The following is a 16,245-nucleotide window of genomic DNA, read 5'->3' as shown; positions in this document are numbered from 1 at the left end:
TGATTGAGCAGTAAAGGCATAAAACAATCAAATTAATTTATTAAAAAAAGGAAAAAATCCCCAGCAGAATAAAGTACAGCGCAGTTAAATGACGCTTGAAAAAGAGCAGATGGATCTGTCGACATTTTTTTTTTAGTTAACAGAAGGTCATGTTAAAAAGGATTTAAGGATTTAAAACCTTAAATGAAGTATTCACACCTTACCTCTCTGCCGTTAACTTTTGCCTGTGAAGATGATCAACGGTGGCACAGGCACGTGTAGCAATCTGGGCCCATTGTATTCCGATTGATGCCACTTAAGATGTTAATAGCTTCATCAATCTGGTCATAACGAATATACTGGACGAGCTCAGTGGGCCCCAGCTGCCCCGTTGTTATGGCACCTGTCACAGAAAAATCGCTCAGATTAATTAAATTAAATTACTTTTCCTGACTCATGAAGGAATATTTAAGGCAGTCCTCAAAATATTACTTTATTTTTTCTTTACTTTGCTCCAGGCATAGTCAACATAAACCCACTTCAATAGTATAAGCATTAATTAAAATGATACCTTTTAAACAAAAAATACTATAGCAGCGGCAATGAGAGCTTTCCCAAACTGAAAATGCTATTAGTTGCCACATTTCCCCTATTGTATGTGCCATATATTTTAAGATGCAAGGTGCGCCAACCCCTCACTTCTTGGGCAAGGAGAGCACTGCTTCTATACTTTACGTGTAGAATATTTAACTGCTTTGCTCCTATTAATATATGAAGATAGATATGCATGTGTGTATAACCCATATACAGTACATACGCAGAATACAATAGCTGTAAGAAACCCTTGAGAGAGAATGAAAAGGTTTGAATATAGCATGCTTGAGCTAGAATAATGAGTAAGAGAGGTGATGGGAACCTATATCAACGCTGTGCTGAGGTGTCAGCGTTTTAGAATTCTATGTTATAATTGGAAGTTCGGAACAGTTCTTATATTTCAACCCAAATATAAGAAATCAAGCAGATAAAATATGCTAAACATTTATTTAAAAGACAAAAGTCAATCGCAACAAACAAATAAAGGGTACCTGTGGCCTTACACAATGTAACAACTGCTGTAGAGTTCTGTTCAGTGTGTGGTGAAAAGGGGACGGCAGGGAGCATGGTGGGGGCACTACACCACTGACTACCTAGTAATAAGACCTCTCCAGCTTAATATTATTTGTAATGTAATATTCTTTAATATTTTAAATATAGTACCACTGTTATAGGACCGAGGCTTTAACCAACTGCCTTTAGCACAGCAACATTATCATATGTCGCTTATTGCTTTGCTATTAAACTTTTTGTTTACAGACTGTCTCTTGTGAAGTCCACTTACTGTCACAGTTCTATAAGACCTATACCACCTGTTCTAAAGTGTCTCGTGTTACAGGAAACAAGATCCCACCTGACCCAACATCATGAAAAATAAGCTGGAAGCAGGTGGGGCGCTATTACCTGTAACACACATGCTGGAAGTGAAAAAAAAAAGTAGAAAAGATTAACAGGAAAACAATAGGGACTTTTTAAAAAATATTGGTCATGTTACTCCTATTTCAGTGCCTTTTTTAATTAAACATAAAAAATCTAGTGTAGATTTTTTCTTGTTTTTCTGTTTTTTTCTCGCATTGTCCTGCACCATATGAGACCTTTTTAAGAAGTATTCACAGATTTGCCAAGACATTTGGTGCTACATTGTACTTTATAATTGTAGCATGTGTTTTTTATTTCATTAGGCAGGTCTCAACAGGTTGCATACTTGCAATGAGTAATACCAACACTTTTGGAGTTAAGACTATTGATTGCAAGCATCAATAGATTTCCATCCGGACAAATGACCTCTTGTGGATGGTAAGCTTCCAAGTGGCCCACTTTGGAGAATGAGGTGATGGGCGACTTATTACCTAATTGATTTAAGAAAGGAGGCAGTCCAATTAATTTAAAAAAGAGACAGTCCAGTTAAAATTACAAGCTGGCAATTAGCAGCCAGGCCCCAAAATCCCCAAACAGCCTTAGCTAGTGTCAGAACCAAATGAACTGAGCTGTAGATCGTTCCCCAAAGACCCTGTTTAGTTAAATCCAACAAACACACAACTTTTACACAACAGGGGATGAACAAAAAATCTGAAGCAAGTGAAGGTCCACTATGGTTAGCTAAGATGGCATCGATTCAAAACAAAAGGTTGGTAAGAACTTAAATAAATAAATATTCCAAAAAAGTAATACATAAATAAATAAAAAGATAGCCTTCTTTCCCATTGCCATAACAGTTTTAAAAAATTGTTTCTCAAGGACTTGTTTATGTCTGTGCAACAGTAAATAAGTAGTGTATCTCTTCAAGTAATTATTTTTTGCCAATTAAAAGGCTAATGAGACCTGTGATTCTAAATCCACCCTCAACAAACTACCACTTTAGGCATGGTGAAGTGTATGTCCAGATGAGATAACTGCATGTGGCAAAAACAGTACACAGACTGGCTCCCTGCCATCTCCTGTTCCACACTGAAGCAAAACGGATTTATATTCTGTGAAAATAAAAACAAAGGATATCTGTTAATAATGTTATTGTTAACTGTGACATAAACAACATTAGTTTACCTTTTTCAGTGGTTAGGATAAAGGGATAGAAGTATATTACATGCACATTTTAATTAATAAACATTTACTTTTAATTATCATTTTTATGAATTTGTAAAATAATAATAATAATAATAATAATAAATAATAATAATAATAATAATAATAATAATAATAATATTAGTATTAAAGAGTTCCTGTATAGCAGACAACCTGTCTCAAGTAACATTTTGTAGATGGTCACGTGAGTTGATGCTAAAAGCTGGTTTCGCTATAAAAAATTAGCTTTAAATCAATCAATATTGATTTAAAAAAAAATAAAAAAACATTATGAATGCAAAAACAGGATTCATTTGGGTCAAGTTCTTTGGTGTTAAGAAGTAAAAATAATTAAAATACATTCAATTCAAAATTATGCAGTTAACTCTAATTATCCAGTTCACTTGAAATTGTTAAGAAACCACTACCTTACCCAGTTTGAATCGAAGCACTGTGATTGGTCTCTTGTCAGACCTGAGAAACAGCAGGTTGTGAACATCCAGGCTGTTGCTGCTGTGAGGGAAGGCCTGGGCGGCCGACCACTGTGCCTGAACCAGGCTGCTGGAGACATCAAAGTGTTTGGCAAACTGAAGGGACATGTTGGGTGTGAGATCTTCTGCCAGGAACTACAGCTTCATGGGTGAGGGGGCAGTATTAAAAAAATGGAGCTCACCTTGGCTGCTGATAATCACCAACATGCCCCCATTAGGATGCCACTCGATCAGAGAGGGCAGCACCTCCGGCTAGGCTAGCAGGGTTACCCGCCGATGGGGGTCGTAGAGAACCAGAGAAGAGACTTGGCAGCCCAGGACCAGCTTTCTTTTGACTGTGTCCTGGCTGCAGGTGATAGCCCTGGACCTCAGTGGGATGCTGGTGATGGCCACTTATTGAATTCTGTTGCGGGTGCACTTGCATATGCAACTGGGATGCTCAACTGTGTTGACCTGATAAGGCTGATTAATGTTAAACGTGGTGTTAAGCGGATCCCATTCTGTGCGAATGCAGTTTAAAAAATGAAAGGTATGTTTGTAGCATACATATCTCCTGCCAAAGGTATAAATAATAATCCAGAACTTTAAATACTACGGCAAAATATGTTAAGAATATGAATTGGATTCACTACCATTTAAGAAGGCCTCCAGACCCATATCTACAGTATTAAAATAACATACCAATAACGTATCACTGTTTGAGTGTAAAAACATTGTAATTAAGATAAACTATAATAGTGTGATATGAACTTTTAATATATGAGTTTTAATATAAAAACATGAATCGACCATCCAAGTAGTTGTGATGATTTTGCTTCAGTCAGCGAAATGTCCATGCAAACTTTCATAAAGCAAAGTACAGTATGACATTAGAGAATATCTGTATCGTTTCTTGTACTTCAGTTATGAGATGGCTACGGTGCATTTTCAACGTACCATTGTATCATATTAAAGTCCCTCTTACGTTTGATTTCCATAAAGATAACAGTGGTACGTTTGCATTCAAAATTCCCTTCTTTCCTTTTTTTGTGTAGAAATTAATCTTCCCCTACAGCACTCCCCAGTAGTGACAGTGATCTGAATATCCATGAGAACCTCCAGTATGGGAGCTAATAAAAATAAAAATGAGGTGTGGTACAGGGTGGTGGACAGAAAAGATGCTCAACATCTATTCACTGAAGTCTAACAAATGTTGGAGTGACCTTGTAAAGCTGATAAATCAGTAATAAAGTATGTTAAACAGCTTCAGCACTGAAATGTACATTTACATACATACAGTGCCTATAGAAAGTTTACACCCCCTTAAACATTTTTCACATTTTGTTGTCAGTGCCTCAGAGTTTCATATATTTAAATGAGGATTTTTTTCCACTTATCTACACACCATACTCCACACTGTTAAGGGGAAAAAGGTTTTATTGAGAAAAAATTATACATTAAAAATACAAAACTAAAAGATCATAATTGGATAAGTCTCCACCCCCCTGAGTTAATACTTGGTGGAAGCACCTTTAGCAGCAATTATAGCTGTGAGTCTGCTGGGATAGGTCTCTGCCAACTTTGCACACCTAGATGTGGCAATATTCGAAAATTCTTCTTTACAAAACTGTTCAAGCTCTGATAAGTTCCTTGGGGAGCATTGATGGACAGCAATCTTCAAGTCATGCCACAGATTTTGATTGGATTTAGGTCGGAGCTCTGATTGGGCCAATCAAGGACATTTACCTTTTTGTTTCTTAGCCACTTCAGTGTAGCTTTGGCTGTGTGCTTTTGGTCGTTGTCATGCTGAAAGGTGAACTTCAGTCCCAGTTTCAGCTTTCTTGCAGAGGTCATCAGGTTTTTCTCAAAGATTTCTCTGTACTTTGCTCCATTCATTTTCCCTTCTAGCCTGACAAGTGCCCCAATCCCTGCTGATGAGAAACATCCCCATAACATGATGCTGCCACCACCTTGCTTCACAGTAGGGATGGTGTTCTTTTGGTGATGCACTGTGTTGGGTTTGCGCCACGCATAACACTTTGCATTTAGGCCAAAAAGTTCAATTTTAGCTTCATCAGACCACAAAACTTTTTGCCACATGGCTACAGAATATCCTGAGTAGTTTTTTTTGCATACTTCAAATGGGATTCAAAGTGGGCTTTCTTGAGTAATGGCTTCCTTCCTGCCACCCTACCATACAGGCCAGATTTGTGGAGTGTTTGGGATATTGTTGGCCAAAAAAGTCTGTAGCTCTTGCAGTTGCCATTGGCCTCTTGGTAGCCTCTCTGATCGGTCTTCTTCTTGCTCGGTCATCCAGTTTAGAGGGACGGCCTGATCTAGGCAGGGTCTTGGTGGTTCCATACACTTTCCACTTCTTAATAATCATCTTGACCGAGCTCCAAGGGATATTCAAGGCCTTTGATATTTTTTTTTATCCATCCCCTGATCTGTGCTTTTCAACAACTTTGTCCCGGAGTTCTTTTGAAAGTGCCTTGGTGCTCTTGGTTGAGTCTTTGCTTTGAAATGCACTCCCCAGTAAAGGGAAGCTATAGGAACTGCTGAATTTATCCTGAAATCATGTGAATCACTACTATTTAAAACAGGTTGAGGTCACTTAACTTGGTGTGTGATTTTGAAAGCTATTGGTTACACCTGAGCTAATTTAGGATTGCTATTACAAGGGGGGTGGACACTTATCCAACCAAGCTATTTCAGTTTTTGTTTTTAATTAATTTTCTACAAATTTCGAGAATATTTTTTTCACTTGGAATTTGTGGAGTAGGATGTGTAGACAAATGAAAAAAAAAAAACTATTTTAATGCATTTTAATTCCAGGCAAAAAAAGGTGAAAATTTTGAAAGGGGGTGTAGGCTTTCTATAGGCACTGTATATCTAACAAATGTAAAGAAATGGAATTTCTTGCACAAATTAGTTGCTGTTTTTATTTTTAACATGCTTTAGTGGGTAAAATTAGGGGTGAAAAGCTCTAAAACTATTCATAACTTTTGTAAAAATCTGTAAAAACTGAAAATAAAGAGGCCTTGCTGCTTAACGACTCTTCAACTTCAGGTTGTTATTTTTAACAAAAATATTTTAGATTATGTGGAATTATTAAACATTGCAACTTTTATTTACAGCATGAGATATTACGCTAGAGACATCTGATACACCACAAATTCAAATATATCCTCACAATCTAGTGAAGTACTGTCCTGTTTACTGGTTTCAATGACTGGTCAGCTAATTATCTTTTTTTTTTTTTTAATTATTAACCTCAGATTGTCCAACTGAGATCCAAGCTCTTGTTCACAGCAGGACCCTGCTTTGACTGAATTTTCCACTTGAGAAGATTGAGGCACAGGCAGGCCAAGTCACTTGGTCGGGGTCACAGAGTGAGTCAATGACTGAGCTGGGATTGGTACCCAGGGTTCCATAACATTTCTTTACCCTACCTTTATGTGTATAGGCAACTAGAACTGAAGAGAGCAGCCACAGATCTCAGCTAAAAGCCCCTTAACACAATTTCCACATAATTAAAAAAAAAAAAAAACTATTTGTGTAATAGCAATACAAACCACTTGCAGTGGTTGTAAACACCAAAAAAAGGTAAGGACATGAAATGAAATGACACCAGGAAGCTAGTCCATTGGAGTTCATGTTGGAAAATGCTCTTCCAGTTTGGATAAGAGAGGGCAGTTCAGATAATAGGGGTTCAACTATACCTTAATTTATTACACACATTAAATCACACATTTCTAGCAAAATGAATCCTATTAATTAAGAAAATATGCTTCATTTAGGACAGCTACACACTACCGCAGGGATCGGGCAGGGTAATAGCTAAAATATTTTACAGCATTTGCAGGGGGGGAAATTCAGTTAAACCCAAATTGTAAAATTTGTGCTGGTAGAAGCCATGTTGTATCAGGTATAACTCTAAAATCAGATGTTGATTTCAGGCATTATCATGTTATGACCAACTTTATGCTTACACTTTGATACCTTGCTTATCATAAAACAACGGAAGCATTTTTAATGTTAGCCATAATTAATACTGTACAGCAGATCCAGAACTTCAAACAATGTGTTTTTATCTGATACCTAACTAAACCGACTGATCTCAATCCCAGACTACATAGTGGGCCCCATTTGAAAACAAGGGTTAGCATTTTCAAATGTGTTTAAATAGACACAAGCCAAAATTAGAGTTATGTAATATGTGATAACATTAGATAATGGTTTATTTAGATTATTAAATCTGGGAAACCACAAATCATTAAAACTGTTAAATGCCTAAATAATTAAGGACTTATTTTATTTTATTATTTGCAGTGGCACTGCTTATCAGTATGGGGTAGGGATAAAGACCACATAGGGAACTAAATAACAGTTTTAAATGCTAGTCTAAGTAGAAAATTGGCTTAGCATGCAGATAGAAAACATAACAAAAGAAACATATATATAAGCTTGAAGTGATTGAAGTCCCTGTCTTTCTGATGAGAAAAATGTTTGATTTACGCCATGGTTCTTACATAAACTGCTAGCTTAATTTCACACTGCGGATCTGAAAATGACAACAAACACTTTAATTAGAAATGATGCAAGGAAGGACTTTAACGTTCTTTAAATGTAAAAAATAGGTGAAGGACTAAGATAAATCACCTACATACTCCAAACAGTCTAAATATACTGCATCATTTTGTATTTATTTTCATATCTCCCATAGAAAATTGCTCAAGCTATTTCCAATTAGGAAGATAGTTTGCATTTATTGATGAGCTACTATACTTTCTTTGTAGGCTGTGGCAGTAATTGTGATAGTTTGTACTGTATTCTACATCAAATCATTTATTAATGCAAACATCTAAAGGGGCAGTAGAGTCTACCAGTTCTTATTGAGGACTGGGAGACAGGAGAGCATTCAGGGTCTCTGATTTTGGTTTTGCTGGTTTTTACACTTCATAAGGTTAAGGTTAATATTTACAATGGAACATCTATTGGTAGTGCAGCCCTACTTTAATATACCTAAAAGTTTATTTTCCATTATAAATGTGTATTACAATCATAGATTGGTTATACATCTATTGATACCTGCAATTCATTATATATGATGCAATTCGTCATATATTGCATTTATCTACCAAAAAGACTAACATAATACAGTATAGTGTATATAGCATATTATTATTATTATTATTATTATTATTATTATTATTATTATTATTATTATTATTATTATTAGTAGTAGTAGTTGGTTTCAAGTCTGTTAATCGTATCGTTAGGTCTCACCTACAGTTTAAACAATGGGTCTTGGAAATGGAGTCTAAAGCTACAGTAACATATATCCTACTATTTAAACTAAATCTCTTAAAAAGAGAATCTACAATTAACAATTAAAGAATTTCTATCCTAAATGTACACAGATACCTCACCAGCTTCTAGTCCTGTTAGGAGAATAAACTCTTCCAAAACCATCTATTATTTAACATGTTATGCCCTATTTATTATATAAACCTTCAGTTTTACATGATACATCCCTAAAACTGTCATGTACATATATTTAATACAATACAATCCAATAGTGTACCTGAAGGGTACTGTTTGTATATCCTAACAACACCAAGTTAGCTCAGTCTCTCTCACTGGATATGGGAGACCAAGGCCAGACATCCTCATTAATTGTTGGCCACAAGCAAATTGCTATGTCTTGCAAGCAATTTACTGCCAGTCGACAGTCCATCTTCCATCCTGCAGGTCCAGGTAAATCCACATAGGAGATCAAACATACAGCACACTTTAACCTGACCAATACACTCTCAAGCAGTGTTATACGATTTCACGTTCCAGTCCAGTAACTTAAGAATCAGTGTGAGACGCACTGCGAATCACTGGATGTATTTGAGCCATGAATGGCCTTCATGCATATACTAACAGAAAGTAAAATGCAACAAAAAAAAAATAACTAAAGAAAGTAAATAAATATGATACAGTACATACACATAATACTAAGTGAACATTAGTACAATATACAACTATGACCAAAAGTTTAGCATCATCCTATAGAATTAACACATTTTGCTTTATAAGGTCAAATGAAACCTGTTGAATAATGTTATGTTAACATATTGAATTATATACTACTTTGTAGTTTTCCATATACTTAATGAAAAACATATAAAAATTGAAAAATGTGACATTTCAAAATCTAATATGAAATACTATACTACAAACATGGCTTCCGGTAGACTTTTGAGATATTATTTTGTCATTTCTTTGATAACAAATATCAAATATATATATATATATATATATATATATATATATATATATATATATATATATATATATATATATATATATATATATATAGTAACAGGATGTAGCAGGACAGGGGGCCTGCAATTTGAAAAATGATTTGTTTATGGCAGTTAAAGCCTCCCTGCCAAGGTAATTGTTTTGTTTAATTGTTTAATTATCACCTGCACCTGGCAATTATTAAAAATTAGAGCCAGGTGCAGGATATAAAAGGAAAGCAGTCAGCCTGCTCGCTGCCGCTGATGTGGAGTGTAGAGCCTGACTGGAAGTCATAAAGGTCTGTGTAAAACATACGTTTGGTTTTATAAAAATCTGTGTTAGTGTTTTGTTTTGGTGTTATATGTCAGCTAAATAGCTTAGCTGTCTTGTGCGTTAGTCAGGGACCTGCATATGTTAAATTAGTGCTCCAAATAAGAGCTAGGTGTTTGTTTTATTTCATTTTTGTTTATTAAAGTGCGTGTGAGCGCTGTTCCTTTCAATCCTGTGTGTTGGGTCTTTACCCAACAGAACCTGTGCAAGCCTATGTGGCTTATTAAATATATAGATAGATAGACAGATATAGCTCTGTTCCATCGTCCAAAATGAAAAACAATTTATAACACAAGGATAAGATTTTAATGAAAGCTTTAGTAATCATTCCCATATAGAAAACGGCTAATTCTCTATCTTCGTCGAGAGGAAAAACATTACACCTTCATATAGCTAGCGCATCAAGTTGAGTGTGCTACTATACTATATATATATATATATATATATATATATATTATTTCTATATATATCTATATATATATATCTTAGTATCTTGTATATATATATCCTAATCATAACACTTAATCACAATCTCCTCCTACAAATATTATCTCTCCCTAACAAATAGTATTCATCCCTTCTTTCCTTAAAGGAGTCAACAGCTCTATTAGGGAGTTGTCCAGATTATTTAAGCAATATAGGTTTGAGTTTCAGTGGTTTGAAAACATGAGCAGTGGTGCATTTGGATAACACGTACAGCTGGAGACACAGAGAGAGAGAGAGAAACAACCCATATGTAAGGATTGCACTGCATTCCTTGTCAAGGAATTAATGGTGGGTTGATAGCAAAAAAAAAATTAAATAAAAATGCCATCTTGCCTTTTGCTGGTCAGCAGTAATCGAACCACTTTCTGGGGATTAGGCGCACAGCTTAGCCTACTGGACCAAACACTAGCAAAGGGCAGGGGGTCCTCTTATCAGGGAAATGCTTCTGGAGCCAGTCTCACTCCAGGACAGATTGCTTTCATATTCCCGTCTGCGTGGCAACAAAGGATGCCGGTAATGCGATAATGCCAGAGTGCAATGGGTGTTAAGGACCCGATGCATTTATGTATTGTATTTACTAAATAATCAGGCTCCTCCAAAGTGTGATCTCACCACTCAGTCAAGGCCATTAAAATGGGGTTAATGCTGTAAAAATCTTTAGCCGAATTTATGTGGCCAAATAAAAAGCCTTTTTTTTTTTCTCTATTTGCACAGAAACAGTATTGCTGACCTCCACGCATTCCAAACGAACATCAAAGGTAAATGAAGGCCAAGCAATTATGTCATCCCTGGCACATCCAAAGAGTATTTTTTCTTACACACTTTCATGGGAAAAAAAAAGGTTTTCATTGAATGAGCTTTTACTTGCAAGATGCATACTGTATTTGCCATTTATTCTTCCTGCGGTTTAGACTAGTCATCTTACAAATGAAATGTAAGTAAAACACAAAGTATTACTTACATTATAGCAATGAAAAAAAAAACACACACACACAAAAAACACGTTTACAACAGCATTCTAAACCCAGAAGAAAAATCACAATGATTTTTTTTTAAATGCAGTGGTACCAGACACATTTACGGTAGATGGTCTATAGGGCACAATAATTTGTCAATCTTTATATTTACAACAGAAAAAGAGTACAATATAATACTGACCCAATTTTAAAAGTATGTACACTATGGTATTGCATCAATTTAAACACCTAATATTCGTTTATGAACTTCATATATAATTGGGATCTCACCATTACGGTGGAGAACTGTGCTTTCCACAATTATCTTTTTATTCCACAAAAAGTCTTCCATCTTACAATAACATCTATATCTGTACTTTTATGCAATTCTATGTGAATTCCATACAATGTACTCTTAAGGTGTCTAACAAAATAGCCCTTAATATGATACATTTAAAGGCTTGTTTAAAAAACTAATTTAAAAATGAAAACATTTGTTATTTAACAGACAGCATATAATTGCCAACATAAGAATGTAATGGTACCTTGAGATCTGAAATGGAAAGCCTTTCCACCCTTTTGGTGAGCTTTGTTTCCTTGTGGATGTAGCAAACCCTGTTTTTCTCCAAGATATTGAAACTGTTAGAGAGCACAGCTGAAGGAAAGAAACAAGCATCACATCAAAATATGAATCTGTTTCCCGGAGAGTGAACCAGGGCAATGAAAGGTATTGAGAAGCCTGGATCAGGCTTGAGGTGCTTGTGAAACTTGAGATTGAAAAGAGCAGCTCGTGATCAAGCTGCTTTGAGGTTTGGGCTTGAGAGATAGGGATAGGAAAGGAGGGACCCGACGGCGGGCTTTGATTGATGATAATGAGGGCTCGGCCTCAGGCCGGTTGCTCGGCAACCTCGGGGACACGAAAACATGAGATAGGCGCTGTCGGGTTAGGAAGCTGATTCTTGGTATGATTAGAAACCTGAACGGAAATGACAGGAAAGAGTTCTCTGACTGGTCTGGAGCTATAGTAGGAAAGAGATGAGTTAGTTTAAGACTCACGCTCTGAAAGCATAGAGCGGGCCACATCCTGAATATAGGCTGAAAGAAGACAGAACCTCTTGATTGAGGTGAGATAACGCGCATGACCTGAGAAAGAATAGAGTGTAGCTGGGGGTCCCCTCTGACTCATGCAGTGAGAACCTCCCTTCGTGTGGTGAGGGTGGCTGGAGCCTGACCCAAGGTCGGGAAAATGTGATCAGTAAAGGAGACCGATGCAGAGGCTCGAACAAAAATAAAAGGGGAAGGAGGAAAACATGAGCGAGAGAGAGAGGGGGGAGGAGGGGGGGAGGTAAAATGGGGTTTTAAATAGTAAATGGATAGTGATTGACGCGGGTAAGAAAGGTAAGTAGAGCCCTAGGTCACGCCTCTTGAACCACTCACCAAGGCTAACATTTAATATAACTTATCATAGCATTTAAACATTTGAAATGCGTTTTTTAAACAGGTTGTAGATTTTGTAGTGGTTGTTTTTTTAATTTAACACAAGGCAACCTGAATGGTATTAACGGCCCAGTAGTATTGACTCCATCCCATCTTTCCACTGCAAAATGCTCCAATTCATGTTTATATTAACAATTAGGAAATGTGTTTATCTATGTATTATATCAGAACATTCTTCTAAACACTTGTAGTTTTCAATAATGCTAATATGAACTATAACATAAAACATCTGAATTTGAAATATGAAGCGAAAGATGAAAGTAAAAAGGTGCAAAATGAATACTCATTCCTCTCAATACTTGTGGTGTGTGAGGTTGCATTCAAGTGGGTTGTCTGAGTATTTAGAAATACTGAAATAAACAAATACGTTAAATGACAAACATTTTGACTGGAAATATTTTTCGAAGTCACCAAAAAACCTTCAAGTGTTATTGTGCTTAAAATTTCAATCCTTTCCCAGTGTGATGACACAAAGAATAATAATATTTATTAATAATAATAAAATAATAATTTATTTAAATAAATGAAGCAATTAATAAAAAAGATCATTCATTAACAGTGAAATGACTCAGTTCTATTGACTTTCTCCCCAAGCCATTCCATATGGTTTTAATTATGCAACATATGAAAATATTACCACATTGTTAAAGAATACATTGCCTTGCCTCATAGCTCTTTATCTAAATATGTTCTAGGGGCCCAATGCCACCCGCTCTTCCAAACTAGAGCTACTTAACTTAAGCTGCCTCTCCTGTAACTATTATAGCTGCCAGCACAAGGAAGTAATTAAGGTCTTTTATCACCTGTGTCCAGCAATAAGTCATTAGACTGTCTCCCAAAACTACTTAATGAAAAGGCTACTCATTTTGTAAATCTTTTGTTTGAAGCATTACATTTATTAGGATAAAAAAAGTGAAGGAACGAATGCAAAAGTGACATATCCCTTCCGTGGTTAAAACCTGTATTAGAAAACGATTCAGTATCATCAGCCAATCAGCTTCCAGCTATAGCGGGCATTAATACACAGTAGATGCCCACTGGAACGTCACCACATCACCTGTGAATCACATTAAAAATCAATCCATGCAAGTACTGGCTTTTTCATTTTGACTTGCTGTATTTTTAAGCATAATTCTCATCTATTGGATAGTAAATACTAAACAAACACAATTGGTCCAAATTTATTTTATTATCCAATAAATCCTGTCAATCAATACTTTGCATCGAAGAAAGCAACCAATTACGTACCTGCAACTGCCAATCACAGCCTGTCAGCATCTTTCAACAACAAACCGAGACACAGACAGTTTAGTAATATTGCTCCATTCAAATATCTGTCACTGTTCAAATAAACCATAAGCAGCTCTGACAAAAAAAACGGTTATTTAAGAAAGTAATTTTTTTTTCTCTAACTATGTGTGTGATCCTTAATGAAAATTACAAGTTCAAGGTAAATGCAGGTTTCAAAGTGTTTTTTTAAAGAAAATGAGAAAAATAATTTTCAAATAGTGATAGTACCCTCTCGATAAAGGCTCTACTGTGTGTTAGTTGACCTCGCCTTCGGCTCGGGACGCATAACTCGTAATCGTAATCTTTTAATCATACCTCGCAGTGTAAAAGTGGGCCACACAATATGCAGCAACCAAGTTCAAAGATGTTAGGGTAAAAACATATATAGTAAAACGACATATTTGACAAAGTTTTGTCTTTCTCAGTGTCTTCAATGGTGAAATTAGTTTTCTGTCCAAAGGGTGAAGGCAGCAAAAACACAGACAAGGTAGGTATCAGGAGAGCAGCATCTGTGTAGTTGTGAATTGAAAGACTTATTTAAAGTCATCATTCTAAAAACAACAGCACATGAGTGATATGTCATTTTTGTACTTTTGTAAATACATTATGACTTTTTTTGTCTCCCAAATATTTGTGGTTAAGCTCCCAGGTCTACTTTATTATTCTGTATTTTCGTCCTCCGACTGAATTGCTTTTGTGGGCAAAAGTCTTGCATCCGCAGCCAACAGTCACAGTAAATTTAACTTAAGCAGATCCCAGCCTTGCACAGCAGTCAATAGTGACAGGATGGCTAATATCAGCAGTTCATAACCCAAGATAGATGAATACATCTGAACTGGCAGATCACAGATTCACTCTGAGAATGATTTATTTTAGAAAATGCTGTTAACACATAATTGTGCTCAAGGGTCTGTAAACATCCCTGGCTTTAATCATACAGATAAACCCAAGCCAAAGATCTTCAAATTCAAAAAGCAAGATTACTTTTATTTTTTTAAAAGGATGAGAGAATACGTCTTAAACTGATTAACTTGCAATATAAAAGCATTTGTTTATTTCAAGTGACTTTATAAAATTAGGTTGTCATTTACTTATGGGTTACATATTAAATACAGTTCCCACAGTAGTAGGTAAAACTGCATTCAGTATCTCCTTGATACTGGAAAAATATAAAAAAAGATTAAAACTGAGCAGTTTGTTCCAGGACATAACAATGCATGTACTAGTCCAGTAGATTTCTGGGTGAAATTGGGTTAACGGTATATTTTTTCTATTTTCTATTTTTATTTGAATACAGCAAATAATAATAAATAATAATAATAATAATAATAATAATAATAATAAAATAAAATAATTACTAATTAAACTGGAAACCTTGGCATCCGAATGGTTACCTTCTGAATAGCAAAAACTGAAATACTTATAGTCAATGATTAGTTTTACTTAATCAAATTGGGATTTTGGAGGCTGGAACCTTGTCTATATATATATATATATATATATATATATAGAGAGAGAGAGAGAGAGAGACATAGCAGACATGAATGTATTAATTAGAGTGGGGTGTCACAACGGTGAATCTTTTCCAGTCACTCCAATGCAGTGCTCTCTATATCTTGCTTAACAGCCAGCCTCAGGTGTATTCAGCATTGTTGGACAGATGCGCTGATGAGTCCCGAGGGCACCTGCCTCCATTCTTCTCCAATAATTGCCTTTAGTTCCTCTTTTGTAGTGAATTGACAATTGCAGGCTTTCTTTAAGAGCTGCTCAGAGCCTGCAGTCCTGGAGGGGTTCAGGTGTCAGATTAGTGGGGAGGTGGAGGAAGGAGGAAAAGGAGGAAGAAGGCCAAGCTCAGTGGGGATGTACTGTCTTATCACAGCCTGTGTGGTTCAGGCCCTGCAAGCGCTGGCAGAATATGTCAAAACCTTTTTTTTTTTATATAATTAAAATAGGCTGGATAAAAACGGGGCTAAAAATATAAAAACAATTGCAACTGTGAAAAAAAAAAAAAAAAAGCTGAGCACAGTTGCAACATGCTGGTAATGTCCCATTAAATGACACATTCGAGAACAATGCAATGAGTAGTGTAGTGTATTTTGAGGCCAATCAAAATCTAACAACAGCACTGCTTGGCATCTTGTTCAGCCAATGAGAGTGCCCTGTTCATCCAAGCCATTTTCTAATCAAATGCATTCTGATTCCTTTTGTATAGCCTGCGTTCCTCCGGACTGACTGAGGACTTGTTGTGTTTATAGAATAGTATCTTGTGCTTTGTGTCCCTTTACATG

General features: G+C 35.9%; 1 pseudogene; it reads right to left on the bottom strand.

Annotated features, from left to right (window-relative positions):
* Positions 1-236: 236 nt before the first annotated feature.
* The window catches only part of LOC121317685, a 41,107-nt pseudogene continuing 25,098 nt past the window's right edge, over positions 237-16,245 (bottom strand).

The sequence above is a fragment of the Polyodon spathula genome, chromosome 6 (genome assembly GCF_017654505.1).
Source record: "Polyodon spathula isolate WHYD16114869_AA chromosome 6, ASM1765450v1, whole genome shotgun sequence".
In the NCBI taxonomy this organism is placed as follows: domain Eukaryota; kingdom Metazoa; phylum Chordata; class Actinopteri; order Acipenseriformes; family Polyodontidae; genus Polyodon; species Polyodon spathula.
The sequence above is the reverse complement of the archived record's forward strand: the minus strand, read 5'-3'. Positions and strand labels throughout refer to the sequence as shown.